Genomic DNA, 15,641 nt, shown 5'->3' on the forward strand with positions numbered 1-15,641 from the left:
CTGGCCGGGCTCACCCGCTTAAGGCTACAAAGTTTCAATTGTAGAAGGTGAATTAACTGCCACAGAAATGGCTGCCGCCCCGGAGGGAGCAGCAGGCTTGGCTCTGCTCCAGGCTACAAAGTTTCAATTGTAGAAGGAAAATAAATTCCAGATACCAGGGCCTCCCCTTGGGTTGCCAGGGGGCATGGCCGGCCTGCAAACCACCACAGGCCCCTCGCTCAGGCCGCCCCATGCCCCAAGGGAACCCCACCCTGATCCGGGACACCCTTCAGGGCAAACCAGCTGGTCCCCACCCCTGTACCAGGCCTCTATCCTATCTAATAAAAGAGTAATATACAGATTGATCATCACTGCAACACACAATATAGCTGCCCCCATGTGGTCAAAGATCCTGCCCCCATGTGGACACAAGATGGCCACTACAAGATGGCCAGCAGGAGAGGGCAGTTGGGAGGCACCCGGCCTGCAAGGGAGGGCAGTTGTGAGGGACCAGGCCTGCAAGGGAGGGCAGTTGGAGGTGATCAACCCTACAGGAGAGGGCAGTTAGGGGTGACCAGGCTGGCAGAGGAGGGAAGTTGGGGGCAAACAGGCTGGCAGGGGAGTGGTTAGGGGGTGATCAGGCTGGCAGGCAGAAGCGGTTAGTGACAATCAGGAAGGCAGGCAGGCAAGCAGTTGGGAGCCAGCAGTCCTGAATTGTGAGAGGGATGTCCAACTGCCTGTTTAAACGGGCAGTCGGACATCCCTCCAGGAGTCCCATATTGGAGAGGGTACAGGCTGGGCTGAGGGACAACCCCCCGCCGTGCACGAATTTCGTGCACCGGGCTTCTAGTATAAATATATTGAACATTGTACTTCATAAAGTAATTCAGCACATATGAAACTATATCAATAAATGAGCCAGGTAACAATCAGCATGTCATGAATGTCTTAAAGGACTGACTCTCCAGATTAGGGATGCATTTGGAGGAGCCAAGGCCACAAAGGGTTAATACCTGTAAATGACACTTCAAATTTGATTTCTGTTACATCTAATGTGATCATATAACCCCAAATGGCTTTAAACTTTTCCATTTTAGTTCATTTACAAGGGCAAATATTTCCATTGGGATAATTGTAGGATAGTTATCCCTGGGAAGTCATTATGCCAGGAGAAGTTTTGTTTTTTCTTTGTGTAAATATGAACTATTTCATTACTACCATTTTTCTTCTATATGAAATTTTTAAACTAATTTGCTAGCACAAAGCTAGATATGGCACACAAAGTGTAGCATTGTATTAACTTGTTTACTTCAGGAAAAAAAAGGTATGCAAAGTGATATCGTCCCACAGTGGTTACAGTGACCTTCAGGAAAACGAACCACCGAAATCCAAGCCCTTGCTTCTATTTATCTCTTTAACGAAGCTAGTTGTTAAATAAAATTGAATATACAACTGTATGTTTTATAGTTCTCTAATTTATAACATTTTAATAATTTGTTACACATAAAATACAAACTAGGGAGACAAATGATATCGTGTTGATAAGCTAATTATTCTGTTTACCTCTATCTAAAAAAGAGAGCACAGGCTTTTAATCAGGAATCTTAGGTCTAATTTACAAGTAGTATGGAGTTAACCAAGCTATTTAATCTCCCTGAGCCACAGTTTAATTACCCATAAAATATCAATATCAATATCTATATCAAAAAGTTATCTTAAGTAGCCAATAAGATTAGATAACATTCTGAGAGGCAGTTCAAGACAGTAGTTAAGAATATAGAACCTGAGCCAGGTGACTTACTTTACCTCTTTACTTCTGTTTCTTTATCTGTATAATGGAAATAGTAATAGTTGTGGGTGAGGTGTGTGTGAAGAGTACTCGAAATAATGCTGGAGTCCAGTAAGCCTAAGTCTGCTCAAGTATTAGTATTATTGTTATTATTTCACATGAAAGTACTTAGCATTGACCATGGAACATAGATACGCTGCTTTCCTATTGTGTTGTCATTAACTTATTTTTCCCCCATGTAATTAGTATCACCCAACAGTGGCAGCTACAGAATTTCTTTATAGGAGTTTCTGGGGGTTGGGGAAATGTGGTAGGAATGTTTAAAAGCTGTGAGGTTTGTTTTAAAGCAGTGTTTGTACAGTGGCTTTAAGTAAGGTGAAGAATATTTATTTTCCATAGAAAAATATTGGGTAAGCCTACTTCCAGGGCTAACACCTCTTCAAATTGTGAAGCATGCTGATATTCTTAAAGAGCAGAAGGAACCAACGATATAATAAATTCTCAGTAAATCAACCCAGCATTTTCAGCATAACCAGCTGAGAACATCTGTGGGATAATGTAACCCACTGCAAAGCACAAAACAATAATGGGTACCTCAAGTGAATGAATTGATTGGGGTTTAGTCCATTAAGCATCCCAGACATGTTCTTTCTACCCAAGACATGCTACCTAAGAAATATATAAAAATGGCAAGGTCTTCATTTATTAATGCCAAAGTTTCAAAGTATTTCAATTATAGAAAAATTCATATCCAATCTGAAACATCCCAATTTACCTGTATTTTAGTTTGTTTAATAGTTTGAACAGATTCTACCACCACTCACAGATACACACACACACACACACACACACACACACACACACACGCACACACGCGCACCACATTTCCATTTCCATTTTCCATAAAGTGTAAAGCTCTTTGGGAAATCTTAAAATCTTATTTGGTAATTATTTGCCTGTTCCCTCATTCAACAAAATTTTACAACAAATCATAAAATCATACTAGTCACAAGGGAGGAAAAGCCATAGAGTCTGGCCTCACAGTCTAGTGGGGGAAAAGGCAAGCCAACAACAAATGTTAAGGACAACATACAAACATCTCCTCCACTGCAGAGGCCTATGGCCAACCCAGTAGCAATGAGCACCCCTAGTACTCAGAGTTTTCTCCCCTAATACCATCCACACCAGTGATGGGCAACCTTTTGAGCTTGGTGTGTCAAACTTCGCCAAAAAACTGAGCATAACTCGGGTAGTGTGTCACTTTGAGGAAAAAACTAACTCTAAGACTCTAGTCGCAAATGTTTCATCCTCAGGAGCAGCAAATGTTTCATCCTCGACATGCGGCCGCGAGTCATCAGAAATGGCTATGCGTGTCAGTGCTGACACGCGTGTCATAGGTTCGCCATCACTGATCTATACTAATAAAAGGGTAATATGCTAATTAGACTGGACATCCTTCCTGACAAAGTCAGGGGCATGGCTGGCCTGCAAACCGCCCCAGGCCCCTCGCCCAGGCTGGCACCACCCCATAGGAGGGACCCCCACCCTGATTGGGGGCGTGGCTGGCCTGAAAACCCTATGGCCCCTGCCCCAGCGGTCCCGCCCCCCCGCAGGCATCCCCCCACCTCGATCCGGGGCCCCCTTCAGGGCAGGCCAGCCGGCCCCCACCCATGCACCAGGCCTCTATCCTATATAATAAAAGGGTAATATGCAAATTGACCCTAACAGCAGAACGACCAGAACGACCGCTGGATCAGTCACTATGAGGCACACTGACCACCTCTAGGTCCCTTTCCCTGGCTGTCAGGCACCAATCACCCGATGGCAAACGGGGAACCGGGGGTGGGTGGCGGCAGGGGGCGGGGCCGGCTGCAGGCAACTGGGGAAGATGGCCCTGATCGCAGGCCAGGCCTAGGGACTGTACCCGCACATGAATTTCATGCACCAGGCCTCTAGCTTCCTATTAAAAGGAAAAGGAGATTCTTTAAGAAATTGCTAATTGCAGATCTGGGGCAGGAACTATGGGGTGGGCAAAAATAGGTTTACAGTTGTGAGTACACGAAACACACAGTTAATAAAGCTATTCTGTTAATCATAACCTTCTTGTCTTTTTCTATATTAACAACTGTAAATCTACTTTTGCCCACCCCTGCATATAGGATTATCCTGGCATAAGCAAAAAAGCTATCAACCTGCCTCAGGAGTCCACTTGAATAAGCCCTCCTTTGCCAAATATAGAACAATTGAGCATAAATAAATAAAGTATCTGAAATGTATTGGAAGACATTAAATATGTTTAAATAAAGGCATCCTTGATAATGCTTAAACAAAAATTGGTCATCTCTGCAGCATCCTAGAGTACCGATTTGTTAGTTTAAAACCTGATAAAGGGAAAAATTAATAATTGATTATGATTATCTTATATGAACTGTATTTCAGAGTAACCAAATATCTGATCAAGGGAAATCTCTCTTTTAAGATGTGTCAAGATAATAAATTAAGAAGAAATAATCAATGGAGGTTAATTGGAGAGTGTAGACAAAACAATAGTTGCCATAACATATAATTGTTAAAACTGGGAGGTAGGCACATGAGCATTACACTGTTATGTTATTCAGGCCATTTGTATATACTGCAGTATTTAGGATACAGAGTTAAAGAGGAATAATACATTCTGATTACTATAGCTTTGGAGTAATCTTCAAGTAATATAGTGCAAGTCCTTCAAATACATTTTCCTTTTTTAGGATTGTGTTGGCTGTTCTTGTTTGGTTTCATATATACTTTAGAAGCAACTAAGCTATTTCTGTAAAACAGAGATTTTTTTCATTGCATTGAATCTGTAGACCAATGTGGGGAGAACTGACATTTTAACATGAACATCTCTCCATTTAATATTGAATCTTCTGTGAGTTTTCTCAGCAGTGTTGTATTCCGTTTTGTGCTTTCACAGAGCTCTTGAATATCTTTTGTTATATTTATTCTTAATTATTTTGTCCTTTTACTATTTTAAATTGCATTTTTAAATTTTACTTTTAATTGCTACAAATATGCAAGCTATAAGTGATATTTGTATATTGGCTTTGTATTCTGCAACTGTGACTTATCAACTGTGCACTTATTCCTAGCAGTTTCTTTATAGATTCTTTATGATTTTATATATTTATGATTCTTTACAATTTGCACACTTTTTTTTCTATCTAAAGGGAATTACCTTTTTTTACCATTTTATTTTTTTTATTGATTAAGATATTACATATGTGTCCTTATCTCCCCATTGTCTCCCAACCCCACCACTCATTCCCTCACCCCCCTGTTGTCTGTGTCAACCAAAGGACTTGTATGCATGCATATGAGCCTAACCAATGGACACAATATGCATACTTTTAAAAATATATACTTTATTGATTTTTTACAGAGAGGAAGAGAGAGGATAGAGAGTGAGAAACATCGATGAGAAACATCGATCAGCTGCCTCCTGCTCACCTCCTACTGGGGATGTGCCCACAACCAAGGTACATGCCCTTGTCTGGAATCAAACCTGGGACCGAATTTCAGTCTTCAGGCCAATGCTCTATCCACTGAGCCAAACCAGTTAGGGCCAATTTGCACACTTTTACATAGTGTACAAATACAGACTGTCTTGCTTCTTTTATTTTTATATATTTTTTAGAGAGAGGAGGGGAGGAAGGGAGAGGTGGAAAGGGAGAGAGAAAGAGAAACACCTATGTGAGAGAGAAACATCAAGCAGTTGCCTCCTGCATGTGCCCTGCCTGGGGATCTAACCTGCAAACTGGGTACGTGCCCTGACCGGCAGCTGAAGTCACCACCTTTTGTTGTATGGGACAACCCTCTAACCATCTGAATCACACTGGCCAAGGCATGTTTTGCTTTTTCCCTCATATATTTCTTTTATTAGTCCTCACCCCAGGATATTCTTTTCCATTGATTTTAGAGAGAGTGGAGTTAGGAAAAGGGAGACAGAGAGAAACATCTACGTGGGAGAGACATATCAATTGGTTGCTTCGTGCATGCACCCTGACCTGGGGCCTGGGATTGAACCTGCAACCCAGGGACAGGCCCTTGGCTGGGAATGGAACCTGTGACCCTTCCATGAGCGGGCCGATACTCTAACCACTGAGAACACCGGCCAGGGCTCCTTCCTAATTTTTATTTCTTTAATTGTTTTGTCTCACCTTATCGCAAGTACAGTATTACTGTGGTGGAGCTCATCTGGGCCCACTTGGCTCAGTGGTTGAGCATCAACCTATGAACCAGGAGGTTACCATGCGATTCCCAGTCAGGGCACATGCCTGGGTTGCGAGTTCGATCCCCAGTGTGGGGTGTGCAGGAGGCAGCTCATCGGTGATTCTCCATTATCATTGATGTTTTGATCTCTCTCTCCCTCTCCCTTCCTCTCTGAAATCAATAAGAATATTTTTTTTCAAAAAGTGCTTCTATGAAAAACAAACAAACAAATACTAGTACATACCAGTATGAGTGGTGGAAGCAGGCAGTCTTGCCTTTCCCTAATCTCAGAGGGAAAATATTTTAGTCCTTCACCATTAACAATGCTGTTAGCTATAATCCTACCATATAAAACCCCAGGGTCTGTAACGTCCAAAACAACCGAAGGCTCCACTGAACACAGGCTAGGGAGCTGAGGGAGCGGGAGCTGTTCAATCTGTGGCAGCAGTGACTGGTGAGCGGTTGAAAGGCAGACCTCTTGGTCCTTCCTCCCGGCCCTCTGACTCCAATCAATTGGTGGTGGAGGCGGGGCAGAACTGGGGACTGGCTCCCTTAGTAGTCCTGCAGGGTCAATCTCAAGTGGACATGCCAGGCATCAATGATCCCGACAGCACTGCTGGCCTCCTGGAACCTGGCCTCGGGCACTGCGGCCGCTTCCCCTCTCTACATGCTCCACAAGGAAGAAAGGATAGCGCCAGCAGCACCAGGGGCGACCAGCGGTGACTGCTCTCCCCATGCTTCCTCCGGGTCACCCGAGCCCGCCCCACTCCAGATGAAGTCTGATCACTGCACACGGAAGAAATGTTGTAAAAAAATAAAAACCGATGACCAAGGGCACACCTCCACGAGCTCTCGGGAGCCTCCGAGCGCTGGGCACCCCAACTATTGTAGGGGCTTCAGGTGAGCAGGGGACACAGAGGGGTCAGGAAACCTCCCTGGAGGTCGGGCCATCGGTCTGATCGAGGATCCATCCATCCTGCCATCTGCCAGCAGCCGCCTCCGTGGAGAACGGGAGAACAAAGGGAGGGGGTGGTTCTGAAAAACCCAGAGGGAATCCAGGGTCCCAGGTCCTCTGCCCCACCCGCTGACACTTTTGGTTTCTCCCCGAGTCAGTGGCACAGCCCAAGAGACCCTGGGCGGGCACCTGGCACAGCCGCCTCTCCACATTTGCCTGTTAGTCTTTGTGTCTGTCTCTGTGTCCGTCAGGCTGTCCCCGAGCTTGCCTCCACTTCTAGAACTAAGCTTCTGGTATAGCGACAACCCGCAAACCCTCATCCCTTTCCTATGGCAGGATACTGGCCCCCCACAGGCTACACCCCTTCGACCCCTTCTCCCTACCCTGTGGCCACTGGGTACCCGGAGCAGGTGCAGCATCCTGGGCCCGGACCGGCACCAGTGCCTGCCCACATGCCTGCCCATGCACCCAGCTTCGCTCTCTTCCCCTTGCCCAGCCCCACTGCCCTGGGGCCTGCTGCCGGGCCTGCTGCCCCCCCTCTTGCCACTGCCCGGGGTACCTCTGGCCTCAAATTCTTGGTGCCGATTGATCAGATCCTGATTCCCTAGAGGGCTGTGCGAGTGGAAATGCTCCTAGGCCAGTGATGGGCAACCTTTTGAGCTTGGTGTGTCAAACTTGGCCAAAAAACTGAGCATAACTCGGGTAGTGTGTCACTTTGAGGAAAAAACTAACTCCAAGACTCTAGTCGCAAATGTTTCATCCTCAGGAGAAGCAAATGTTTCATCCTCCGCATGCAGCCGCGTGTCATCAGAAATGGCTACGCGTGTCAGTGCTGACACGCGTGTCATAGGTTCGCCATCACTGTCCTAGGCTGAGAGACAAGTAACTGGTATGAACTGTGCTCAGGGGCTGGACAGCCCCTGGGTCAGGCGGCTGAAGAGAGCAATTGCTATGCATGTCTGTGCTCTGGGGTCCGCTGGCCCCTTCCTGTCCATCTGGTGAACTCCGGGGACCAAGAGATAGAAGTACAGTCACCACCAGGCACCACCAGTGGCCATGTGCTGCAGACCTGGCATCCCTCCCTCCCCAAGTTCTCCATTCAAGATGCCAATTGCCATAGGATCCTGCGAGTGGTGGGGCCCTGCTGGACCTGTGGCTGTGGCACGGACACCAACTTTGAGGTGAAGACTCTGGATGAGTCCCGCAGTGTGGGCCGCATCAGCAAGCAGTGGCAGGGCTGGGCGGGGAGAGGGTTCTGCTTCAAGAAGCCCTCACGGATGCAGATGACTTTGGCTTGCAGTTCCCGCTGGATCTGGACGTGAGAGTGAAGGCTGTACTGCTGGGAACCACATTCCTCATTGACTACATGTTCTTCGAGAAGCGAGGAGGCACTGGGCCCTCTGCCATCACCAGTTAGACGGCATCTCAGGGTGAGGACCATCACCTCAGCTAGAACTCAAGATGGTCACCTGGCCTGGCCTGGCCTGGCCCCTCCTCAGAGGCAGCCCTTTCCTCCATGTACACTGCAGAGGACAGACAGGGATGCCTAAGAGGCTGGGCCATGGTGCCCCATCCCTACCTACTCCCCTGGCCTCCTCCACTGTGGCCCCCACAGAAGGGCATTTATGAGAGCCCTTCCCCTGCTACCTCTCACCACTGTCTCCGGCCATCCCTCAGCACACAGGCATATCGGCTTTCAAACTTGCCCTACTCACTTCCTCTCACCCCCTTCCAGGGCCTCTGCTCTGGATGGGGCCTTTGGAATCCAGGGCTCTGAGGTTTTACAATAGAGCTGGGGTGGGAAAGGGTAAACAGCACCAAAGATGGCTGATAAGGCCACCCACCTCTGCCTCAGCTTGACCAATTAGTTCAGCCTCAGAATGTGGCACTCAGAGGGGATCCCTACTTCCCCAGCAACGGCTCTAGGGCCTTGGCCCCAGTACCAACCTCCTCTCCCCCTTGGCCCTCCCCACAGCTGGTGCTTGCTGCAGCTCCGTGTGCTTTACTTAACCACCCCTTCCTTCCCTGTTCCTACAAAGGAGGCTGCATCTTTGTATGTTATAGTCATATAAACTTTGTAACGTTTTGAAAACAAAAACAAAAACGTTGACCAAGAGAATGCCACAGTCAACATCCGGAGTCCAGCTCAGGAGAACAGAGAAGGGAGAATTCCATAAGTTGGCCGATGCCAAGATATTTCTGAGTGACTGCCTGGCGTGTGACAGTTGTGTGACCGCAGAGGAAGGAGTCCAAGTTTCTCAGCAGTGGTAAGGATCAGTGAGCAGGCAAGTGGTAAGGAGCAAGGGGTTCTGGATTGTGAGAGGGATTTTCTATGGGGAACAGGCCTAAGCTGGCAGGTGGACATCCCCTGAGGGGTCCCAGACTGTAAGAGGGTTCAGGCCGGGCTGCAGGACCACCTCCCACCCCCTAGTGCATGAATTTCATGCATCGGGCCTCTGGTTTTTACCTAAATCTTATAAACAGATTGAAGGGATTCTGTGCTATTTTTTAGGGGTTTTGGCAGGGGAGAGAAGGCATTTCCTTTGTCAGATTTTGGTTTCTGGGATCTGTTAGCCTCATAGAATGAATTAAGTAGTGTTCCCTCCTATATTTTCTAAACATTTTACACTATTTTCTGTAATAATAGTTTTATTTTTTAAATAAATTTTTGGCAAATTTCACCGCAGAAATAATCTGAGCTTGGAGTCTTCTTTATGGAAGATATATTTATTATAAATTTAATTTATTTAATGTATTTATTACATGTTTATTTAATAAGTACAGTTTTATTCTGACTTTGTATTTCCTCCTGCCAGATTTGGTATATTATATTTTTTTCTAGAATTTGCCTATTTCACCTAAATTATTGATTTTATTGAAATAATGCTATTAATAATATTCTCTCACTATTCTTTTACTATCTGGAGCATATAGCTTGATATCCATTTTTTTCAATTATATTTCTCTCCTTTTTATTGTACAGTCTTGCTAGAAGTCTATTAATCTATTAGTCTTATTAATATTTTCAAAGAAATCACATTTGGCTCTGTTTATTTCTCTATTGCTCATCTGTTTTCTATTTCACTGATTTCTGCTTTTATCTTCCTTCCTTCCTTCTACTTACTTTACATTTAATATTCTCTTATATTTAATTTCTTAAGGTAAATGCTTAATTTATTTTATGCCTTTTTATATATTTTTAATACAAAACTATATATTTCACTCCAAGCATTACATAAGTTTTGAGATGGTGAGTTGTAATTATTAATGAGTTCAAAATATTTCCTAAATTTTCTTAAAATTTCTTCTATATAACCTATCTATTACCTAAAAAATTCTGCTTAACATTCAAATACCTGTGACATTTCTAGATGCTATTGATTTTTAATTTAATTTAAGAGGATATCATCTGTAAGAATTCAATCTTTTAAAATGTGTTAAGACATTTTTTAGCCCATTATGTGCTCTATTTATGTGAACAGTCATGGCAATATGAAAAGAATGTGTATTCTGTGGCTGTTACATCTAATATTCTATAGATGTCTGTTAATTCAAGTTGGTCACTTATGTTGCTCAAAGCTATATTCTCAACAATTGTTCAATAAAAATATCATATATTATACAAAAGAATGTTATTCAAAATTTTCGTGTGTCTTTACAATCAGTATATTGGTGATAACCAGGGTCAATTATTTTCTGTCACCATGTATGTTTATTTTCTTTTATTTTTTAATTACAGTTGGTATACAATATTATATTAGTTTCAGGTATAAAATATAGTGATTAGAGATTTATATAACTTACAAAGTGATCACTCCAATAAATTTAGCACTCATCAGACACCATATATAGTTATTACAATATTATTGACTGTATTACCTATGTTATACTTTACATCCCCATGACTATTTTTTAACTACCAACTTGTACTTCTTGTACTTCTTAATCCTTTCCTCTTTTTAACCCATCTTACCAATTCCTCTCTCATCTGTCAAATGTCAAAATGTTCTCTGTATCTATGAGTTTGTGTCTGCTTTATTTTTGTTTTGTCTTTTTGATTCCACATATAAGTGAAATTATATAGTATTTGTCTTTCTCTATTTGACTTATTTCACTCAGCATGATACCTTATACACCCATCTATGTTATTGCAATTGGAAAAAATTCAATCTTTTTTATATCTGAATCATATTCCATTTTATATATGCACCACTTCTTTTTATTAATTCATCTATTGATGGGCATGGTTGCTTCTATATCTTGGCTATTGTAAGTAATGCAACAATGAACATATGGATGCAAATATCCTTTCAAATTAGTGTTTTGGGTTTCTTCAGATGTATACCCAGAAGTGGAATTGCTGGGTCTTTCTTTGTCTCTTGTTATAGCCTTTGTTTTAAAGTGTATTTTATCTGGTATGAGTATTGCTAACCCAGGTTTTTTTTTTTTTTTTTTTTTTTTTTTTTGGTGGGGGGGTTCCATTTTCATAAAATATCTTTTTTCCATCCCTTTACAGTCTATATGTGTCTTTCAATCTGAAGGGAGTCTCTTGTAGATAGCATATGTAAGGGCCTTGTTTTGTTATCCATTCAGCCACACTATAACTTTTGTTTGGAGAATTTAATCCATTTACATTTATAGTACTTTTTGATAGACTTGTTGTTATTCATTTTTTTATATATTTTTTTCTTCTTAAAGAAATCTTTAACATTTCTTGGAATACTGGTTTTACAGTGATGAACTCGTATAATTTTTTCTTGTCTGGAAAGCTCTTTATCTGACCTTCATATTTAAATGATAGCTTTGCTGGGTAGAGTAATCTTGGTTGTAAGTCCTTGCTTTACATCACTTTGAATTTCTTGCCAATTCCTTCTGTCTTGCAAAGTTTCTGTTGGGAAATCAGCTGACAGTCTTATGAACAGTCCCTTGTAGATAACTAACTGCTTTTCTCTTGCTGTTTTTAAAATTCTCTCTTTGTCTTTAACCTTTTGCATTTTAATTATAATGTTTTGGTGTGGGCCTCTTGGGTTCATCTTGTTTGGGCCTCCCTGAAATTTCTGAGCTTGTATGTCTACTTCCTTAACCAGATTAGGAAAATTTTCAGTCATTATTTCTTTAAATATGTCTTCAATTCCTTACTCTTTCTCTTTTCCTTCTGGTACCCCATATGATGCGAATGTTGGTATGCTTGATGTTGCCCAAGAGGCTCCTTACACTGCCCTCATTTTTCTTATTCTTTTTTTCTTTCTGTTATTCTGATTGGGTGTTTTCTGCTACTTTATCTTTCAAATCACTTATTTGATTTTCGCTTCATTTATGCTGATAATTCCCTTTAAAATATTATTCATTTCAGCTATTATATTCTTCATTTCTGAATTTTTAAATGTATTCTATCTCTATTTTTATGTTTCCTATCTCTTTGTTGAAGTTCATAGTGAGACTATTGAGCATTCTTATAATGAAGTGTTTTGAACTCTGTTTCTAGAAGATTGCTTGCCTCCATTTTGTTATTTTTCTGGCAGGTTTTTTTTTCTGTTCTTTCATTTGGGACATGTATAATTGTCTCCTCATTTGTGCAGTATTGCTGTGTTTGTTTCTAGGTATTAGGTAGAGCTGCTATGTCTGCAGGTCTTGGTAAAGGAGTAGGTGTCCTATGAGGTCCAATTGCTTCCTGGTCACCTAAGCTAGGTGCTGCAGGTGGGTCACTTGTGTGAGTTGTATGTGCCCTTAATGTTGTAGTTGAGCCTTAATTGCTGTTGACATGTCAATGAGAGGGACTGACCCTCTGGCTGATTGGATGTTAGGACCTTCTGGAACTTACTGCAAGTACAGTGATAACTGTGGCTATGACCACAGTTAAGGAGTTGTTGTGCAGGGGCTGACCCTATGGAGCAGAACTCATTTTAGTGGGACTCCGGTGCCCACTGAGTCTGCCCTTTCTGTGTGTCATTCATGGAGGTGGTTAGGTGGTTCTCTGGTATGGTTTGAAGCTGGTCCAGAGTCATTGTTTGAGTTAACTTACCACTCTTCAGTACGCTCTATTTACTTCTGCCTGAGTCATTTGTGATATAGCCCTGTTTCATTCCACATATAATGTTAACACTCACTGTTTTATCCAAAGCATTCATTCATGTAACATTTAAACCCATTATTTATGTAGGTGTATAGTCTTAATTTCTACAATTGAATTGTTGTGTTTATCTAATTACATCAAGACACTTATAATTTTAAGTTCATGCATCATAAAATTGTTATCTGTGTAAAATTTGTCCCTTTTGGAACAACTGATTGAAGTAGTTGCAGGCTAATGTACATATTTTATCTTTTTCTGTGTAAATAGACACAGTAACATCATTAGTTTTTCAAAACTAAGTTACAGATCTTTAGCATACTCAGTTTTTCTTATGTCCCTCTTATTAGTAGGGCATAAATCACAAGCCAGAATTTTTATCATGAACTGAATACACTGCACATCCAGGTGAATAAAAAAAACCACTGGATTCAGCTTGTTAACAAGTGGACAGGTCTAATGAAATACACAGACAATTCTCAAATCTCATTTCAGCCATTAATTTCAATCTTGTCCCCTGTTCCTGCTTTGACCAAAATCGCTGACAAGGAGTGAAGTGGGGCCGACTAGGACTTCCTGTCCTGCACACCTCTGGTAGAGGTGCTAATGAACTGCAGGATGGCCACAAGGCAGCTCTCCCAAAGCAGAAAAGAGGCAAGAGTCAGGTAATCCTCCAACTGAATGATAAACCACCGATAATGCCAGTTTAATCTCCACTTCCATGTTCTATCCAGAGGCAGCAACCCTGTCCTTCTACTCATAAATATTGAATAATGAGAAAGGATGGAATTTAACTATTTTGTATTCAATTATGATTATTTTCCATAAAAGATTTAACTTGCGTCTTTTAGCAGGACATGTAGCAAGGTGCATTGTTCATTTATATTACCAATTAATAGCACAGTAGAATGATCTGCAAACCAGACACTTTGTTTCAACTGAAATTGTCTATTGGTTTAACTGAGCTGGCATAGATTTAATATCCTACCAAGCTTGCCTTAATGATTAGTAGAAGAATATGCTGCCTTCAAGCAGTATTTATTAAATATATACAGTGCCTACATTACCAGGATTTATATCAGACATCAACAGATAAAAATTAAAGACTGTAATGTATCCATTTATATTATAGTACTTCAACAAAATTCAGCATAATTATGTAATTTATTAATCATTTGAGAAAATATAGATGTGCTGATAAAGTTTGACTTTTCTTATTTTAGAACAAACTCAAGTTCTACACAATTCCATTCACATCCTTGTTAAAGTATATTTAACCCCAAACTTCAGTTTCCTCTATCAGATTATTATAGGCTTCACAAACTCGCATATACACAGAAATGTTTTCTTTCAATGACAAAAAGCTTGTTTGAGAATATGAATGATGCCAGGAGTATGAAACCCCCAAGACATCATCACTTGATGAACTCATGGGGAAAAAAGTGAAATTGATTAGAAACAGGCAAAATATAAAATAAACCAACCAATTTAGTTGCACTACTCAAACTGAGTGAAATGCAAAACATAAACAATGTATTGAGATGCACGTCCTTTGTATTTTAGCAATTCTTAAATTTTTAATGATTCTGGGTTTTGTAGTAGCTTGGGAGAAATGTTTTAATGTAAGATTCATCTGAGCAAGGATGCCTATAACCATGGTAGTGCTTAGAATAGTCCAATTAAAATTTTCATATTTGGTAAGTTTGCATTATATAAAAAATACACAATGGAATATGGATCATTATCACTTTGCTTTCCTAGAATCAAAATACTAAATGTTGCATGGCATCAAAATTGTTCCTCCAATCCCTGAAAATGCCCAATTCTTCTGAATAGCAACTAAGTTAATTAAGTTCACATGGGGAGACAGACATTGGGAACGGCTTACTTCATAAAAGAAAATATATCGATTTAAACCCACATATGTTAGCTTCCATTATTTTTATCTTTGTTAAACTATTTTAACTGTGTAGTTATTTGTTTTTATTGTCACCCTTTTATATATTGTATACCGCATAACTTGAATGACTATGTCTGTTTTCAATTTTTTTAACTATTATATACCCAAATGTCCAGATTTCATGGTTAAAATATGGCCAAAAACAAACAAACTAGTTCTCACCCTAATTTATCTGAATAATTGCATCATTTCCTCACATCTCTTGGCCTATGGGCTGATTCTCAGCCACCTAATCTCTAACAATGTCATCACTTGCAAAATTCCATTTAGTTCTAGCACCTCCTTCTCTTTACCATGTATCCCTGGATTCTAGACTGAACCAAGAAATGTCCAGACTGATGTAGGGTAGGACATGTTAAATAGATAGCAGTTATGCATATGACCCATGCACAAGAGTCAGCTTCCAAAGGTCTAGGTGGCTTCTGAGGTAGCTGCCCTCCAACGTAGTTCCCCAGCATTACTTTACCACTGACACAAGTTTTCCATCAATAACTCCCCATTACTACAAAGTTACTTTGGGATAAATCAATTTCACCACTTCATTGCATAAGTAAATAGTTTTAAGTCAGGGATAATTCTAAAGGACTTTCTTCACCATACTGAAGACCACCCTTAATATCCAAGACCCATGAGGCTCAGA

At 41.3% G+C, this 15,641-nt stretch overlaps 1 pseudogene across 1 annotated transcript; it reads left to right on the top strand.

Moving 5' to 3' along the window:
- The first annotated feature begins 7,300 nt into the window (after positions 1-7,300).
- On the top strand, positions 7,301-8,440 carry LOC307098742 (phospholipid scramblase 3-like; annotated as a pseudogene). Its single transcript has 2 exons — positions 7,301-7,611; positions 7,846-8,440. The product of its transcript is annotated as a phospholipid scramblase 3-like (transcript).
- The last annotated feature ends 7,201 nt before the right edge of the window (positions 8,441-15,641 follow it).

This window comes from Cnephaeus nilssonii (assembly GCF_951640355.1).
Source record: "Cnephaeus nilssonii genome assembly, chromosome: 4".
NCBI classification, from domain to species: Eukaryota; Metazoa; Chordata; class Mammalia; order Chiroptera; family Vespertilionidae; genus Cnephaeus; species Cnephaeus nilssonii.